General features: G+C 41.4%; 1 non-coding gene across 1 annotated transcript; it reads left to right on the top strand.

Moving 5' to 3' along the window:
• Nucleotides 1–5,033: 5,033 nt before the first annotated feature.
• LOC112439207 (small nucleolar RNA U13) lies at nucleotides 5,034–5,137 on the top strand. The gene has a single exon (XR_003027504.2). It is a non-coding gene; the product is annotated as a small nucleolar RNA U13 (small nucleolar RNA).
• Nucleotides 5,138–5,807: the final 670 nt, after the last annotated feature.

Genomic DNA, 5,807 nt, shown 5'->3' with positions numbered 1-5,807 from the left:
AGTCCATCAGATCCCTCGGGGGCTGTATCCCTAACAAGTTCCCAGGTGAAGCTGTTGCTGCTGGGGCTGAACCACATTGAGAACCACTGTTCAGGAGGGAAGAACCAATGGGCAGAAAGTACAGAAAAGCTAGGTTTCGCTCAAGATCTGGTGGAATCTTTCTTTAAAGCAGTTCCTCTTCTTCAACAGCAGAACAGGCTCTTTAATAAAAAGAGTTTTCTATTATTGGAAATAAGCAGACATTGAATAACTGCTCATTGGGGGATATTATAAAAATGATTGCTGCAATAAACAGTAGTGTCCTGAGTACAGAAGCTGGGATTGATCTTGGAAGATTCATGCAGCAGAGGCACATGGAGTCCTACTAGGACACACCATCAGGAAAAAAGTGTAGATGCCGCATGAAATATCCTCGGTATTACATGGGAGGGAATTTAAAACTTCACCAACGATAAATGTGACGTTAAAGCAGTAATTAGGAAGCAATGATTAGACTAGGGCCAGGAATAACCAGACCTGTATCATTCTAGAAAGGATTATGTGGTTCATAACTGAAGGGTGAGTAGAAATAAAAAATCAGAGCAGAAGGAAGGAAACCAAGGCATTCCAGGATGGTAATCCACAAGTGCTGGGCATGCCACACAGTGTCCCTACGGCACAAGTCTCGTCAGTTGTTTCTAGATCGGAAGAGAGGGTGGAGGATGGGGTGGCAAAGCAGGATCCCTAAAGGAGATGAATTAAGCAAAACAACAAGTTGTACTAGAATTACTTCTCAAACCTGGTTGATCATCAGAGTCACCAAAGGGTAGCTTTTAACTACCCTTTTACAATGGATCTCTGAATCCCATTGAATTCAAAATTAGCAATGGAGGGTCACAAGTAGTGGGAGGAAGACTGGAATCTGTAATTCCCAGGCATTGCCCAGTATGTAATTCATTGGCCCTGATGATCTCTACCAAGGATGCCTGGTAGTTACACCTAAAGCTGTTTGGCAATAGAAGACTTGGGCCTTTGGGGTATTTCATATAAGTGATCTCTTCCCGTCCTCTTGATAAAAACAAAATCATCTTTCTGCGTAGGCCACTTCAAATGAACCAGAGCACATCCACTTTTACGTTTGTTTTCTCTATATTGAACTACAATATAGTAATTTTATTATATTTTCATTAAAAAATTTTAAAAGACTTCCGCTTTTGTAACAAATGGTTTAAAAACCATCAGATAGTTGTAGAAGGAGAGCCAGGCTTTGAAGACAGTTGTAGAAGGAGGGCCAGAATTTGAATCCCAGCACTACCGCTCAACTTGCAGTAACCTTGGGTGAGTTGTGTAATTTTTCTGAGTCTCACTTTCCTTACCAGTATATTGTGGGAAATGATGCCAACCTTGGAAGTGGTTATGCTCGCCGCGAGGTCATTGTTGTATTCCCAGCTCCTGGTACTTTGTAGTTGCTCACAGCACATTTGCTGAATGAGCTAATAGCTTATCTGTAACCATCTAACACAGCCCGTGCTGAACAAAAGGGTGTTAGTGTTATGATTACTGCAAGCTTTCCTTTTCCTGTTGTTTTTTTATTGTTTTTTTTTTTTTTTAATTTTGTTCATCATGCTGAAATACTACATATGCTTGTACTCCAGATTTCCAAAAAAGATACACTGGAGAGGGTGTTGGGATTTGGCAGGGTAGAGTTGAGAGATGGTCAAAGGGGACTTCATTTTGACCTATAAATTTTGTAACTTTTTCAAGGAAAATATATTCATGTATTAGTTATTCAATTAGAAAAAAATAGAAAAATTGTAAAAGTAAGCTAAAAAACCTCCCGGCCGGGCACAGTGTCTCATGCCTCGGCTCCCTAGCACTTTGGGAGGCCGAGGCGGGTGGATCACGAGGTCAGGAGATCGAGACCATCCTGGCTAACATGGTGAAACCCCATCTCTGCTAAAAATACAAAAAATTAGCCAGGCGTGGTGGCGGGAGCCTGTAGTCCTAGCTACTCGGGAGGCTGAGGCAGGAGAATGACATGAACCTGGGAGGCGGAGCTTGCAGTGAGCCGAGATCGTGCCACTGCACTCCAGCCTGGGCGACAGACAGAGCGAGATACCATCTCAAAAAAAAAAAAAAAAAAAAAAAAACCCAAAACCTCCCTTATATCACCCCATGAAAGCTCTGCTTAGGAGTTCATCTTCGATTTTTCACTTATAATTCTGCTCCCCAACACACACACACCCATAGTAGACAGTCCACTTTCCATCTAATTAACATATTTTCCTTCCATTGTACAAGCTGCCCTGGACTGCATAACCTGTTTCTGCTGGAGAAATATGTACATCTCTTCCTTTTCAGCAGCTGCCTCACCCTCTGTCATCTAAACCCTACATCTTATCATGTTCAGAACCATTTCGATTAACTTATTTTAGCCTCTTACCTTATCTCATCTCATTGTGAAAGCCTCTGGTTACCACATCTCTTTTTCTCAGTAGTACACACGCCGAGTTTAATGCAGCCTGGGCACAGAGTGGCCTCTTAACGCTTTGCTGCCCCAGACTCCCTTTTTGACAGCTGTCAGTCCAAAATTCTCTGCCTGGCTGTCAGGACCCTTTGGAATGGGGCCTCACTTGACTTAGTACTTTCTTGCACCCAGAGGTAGACTCCTCCGCTCCTCTAGTGAATGATAAACTTCTTGTGAGGGAGCCTGAGGCTTTAAACTGTTTATGTCTCTTTTGCCCAACAGTGCCACTTGGTCATATTGGGAAGCCTCCTACTGAATGAAGGAAACTGGAGTTTTGAGCTTGTATTTAAAAACATTCTTTTAGTCTCTACTTTTTGTCTCTGGTAAATAGAAGTTGCGGCCAAGAACCAATCTGTCATTTTTGAAACAAGTAAATGGTCTATTATTTTTCAAGGTTATCTCTAACCTCTGATAAAAATTTTTAAATGTTAAGGTTTTAGCTTTTTTTGGCCGTGTACTTAAACCTGCACTGAATTCTGCTCTGGGGCACCCTTTGTAGTTTTCCCTCTATTAATGTGGCTGAAGACATCTTTAACTTCTCCATTGGCTGTAGCAGAATATATTGATTTTATAGTTTATTTTCAGTGACAAATCATTTGTTGGAAATATATTATTGGATAAATTTCAATATCTTGTTAAGAGATTTTTTGTTTTTTGTTTTTTGGAATGTAGGGGATACTACTTAGTAAAGACCATTGCCTTTGGAATTCAACCTGGGTTTGAATCTTGGATTTGCCATTTAGTAGTTATGGGGCTTTGGAATACTAATTTCACTTTTCTTTTTTTTCTTTTCTTTTTCTTTTTTTTTTTTTTTTTGAGATGGAGTCTCACTCTGTCTCCCAGGCTGGAGTACAGTGGCGCGATCTCGGCTCACTGCAACCTCCGCCTCCTGGGTTCAAGTGATTCTCCTGCCTCAGTCTCCTGAGTAGCTGGGACTACAGGAGCGCGCCACCACGCCCAGCTAATTTTTGTATTTTTCAGTAGAAACGGGTCTCACTATATTGGCCAGGCTGGTCTCAGACTCCTGACCTTGTGATCCGCCCACCTCAGCCTCCCAAAGTGCTGGGATTACAGGCGTGAGCCACCATGCCCGGCCCTTATTTCACTTTTCTAAGCATCATTTTCTCATCTCTAAAATTAAGATAAAAAGAAAAAAACTACCCATATATGACTATTATGAGGATTGAATGAGAAAATGATATTAAAGACAGACCACAAAACAAAAATGAGACATTCTCTTCCTGCTTTTACTCTATGTACATACATCTGTGTGTGTATTCCTTTACCATCTCTCTATATTTCACTATGCAAACCATGGTGATATATGTGACAAAGCAGTACCTGCAAGAAGTTCCTGTGAAGCTATAGTTACATATGTAACAAAGGAGGACTACACATAATTAGAATATCAAGGTACAAAACTGTGGACTGCAGATCAGTGGTTGTCAGCCTGCTTTCAGCCAGAACACACCTGAGTAATGGTGATTCACAAGGACACACTCCCCTTTTAAGCCTGGTTTCTGGTGTGTCAACACATGCCCTATTATTCTTACTCACCAGGATTGAAAGTGAGTAAGTGTAGTGTTAGGGTAGCAGTAGCTCAGAAATCAATCATTTTTTTTTGAAAAAAAAAATTACATTATTAGCAAATCTCATCACTTTCCCTGCGAGCAGGCACAATGATTTGGCTGATGTTGAGAAACTGTCAGAAAAGGGCCAGAAACTAAAATGTCTGCAAGGCCAGGCTGATAAATGAGTGAAGTGAACTGAATAGGAGAACCCACAGGAAGCCATTAGGAAGACCTTGGTGCACAAGAGTACACGTACACACACACACACACCCACACACCTCTGAACGTTCACATGCTCACCAGCTCCAGCACATCACAGGTCCAGTAATGCCAGCTCCTCTAGTGTCTCAAAAAGCCAGAAGTGGCTCACGCCTGTAATCCCAGCACTCTGGGAGGCAGAGGCAGGCGGATCACAAGGTCAGGAGATCAAGACCATCCTGGCTAACACGGTCAAACCCCATCTTTACTAAAAATACAAAAAATTAGCCGGATGTAGTGGCGGGCACCTGTAGTCCCAGCTACTCGGGAGGCTGAGGCAGGAGAATGGCGTGAACCCAGGAGACAGAGCTTGCAGTGAGCCGAGATCATGCCACTGCACTCCAGCCTGGGCGACAGAGCGAAACTCCGTCTCAAAAACAAACAAACAAAAAAACAAAACAAAAAAAACAGCCAGAAATCTGGAATTTTATGTGAAATCTCTGGATTTTATTCAAATCATTTTAAAACAGTACAAGACAAGTCAAACACGTTCACCATTTACAAGACCTATGGGCTATTAGTCTGTAACTAAACTTCTTCAGACCAAATGTCTTTGATTCCATACTCTTGTCAGCAAAATCACTGAGCATGCAATCTAGAATATAATTTATAAATTATAAGCAAGTACTAAAAATCTGTAAATTAAATATAAATAATGCCTTTTTTCTCTTAGGAAGAAAGCAAACATAAATATGTTGATGCTTTTGTAGTTCATAAGCATGATGATTAGGTGTTCACATTCAAGTGTGGGATGTGTCATCCTCAAACCTTGTCATGATGTCAACATTTTGCCCATCTGACATGAAAGTAAATAGGAGATAAATAGATGTTCTCACATTTCCCTTCGACACTCTCATGAATCTCTGTGGGTGTGCAGCACCGTGGAGACCACCACTTGGACCCGGAGAGCTGTAGGGATTGGAGACAGGGGGACCTAAAGAAGTAAAAGTCAGTTCATTTCTCCTGCTCTTCCACTCCTGACACTCAAATTCTCAATTCCTCTCTCAAAGCAGCCACTATAAAGAGTTGTGTTTTTTTTTTTCCTTTCTGTGTGTATTTTTTGTTTTCATTAATTTATTCTAAAGAAACGGTTTTCAGCCCCTGGGGGCAAATATGGCTGCCCACATGGGACTTTACATTCTGTTAGGGGAGACAACTAATAAAAAACTAAATATGAAATAATGAAAAAAATAATAAACATGAAATACGGTGGGGCACATCTGTAACCCCAACATGTTGGGAGATCGTGGTGGGTGAATCACTTGAGCCCAGGAGTTTGAGACCAGCTTGGGCAACAAAACAAAACCTTATCCTTACTTAAAAAAAAAAAATGAGGCCAGCAACAGCAACAATAGCAATGATTCCCTTTCTTGTGTCTGTGTTCCTTTGCTCTGTAACTCTGAGTATACTTTCCACTTTGGCTCTGACCTTGACCATGTGACTTGCTTTGACCAACGAAATATGACACAGTA

Source organism: Pan paniscus, chromosome 13 (genome assembly GCF_029289425.2).
Source record: "Pan paniscus chromosome 13, NHGRI_mPanPan1-v2.0_pri, whole genome shotgun sequence".
Classification (NCBI taxonomy): domain Eukaryota; kingdom Metazoa; phylum Chordata; class Mammalia; order Primates; family Hominidae; genus Pan; species Pan paniscus.
The sequence above is the reverse complement of the archived record's forward strand: the minus strand, read 5'-3'. Positions and strand labels throughout refer to the sequence as shown.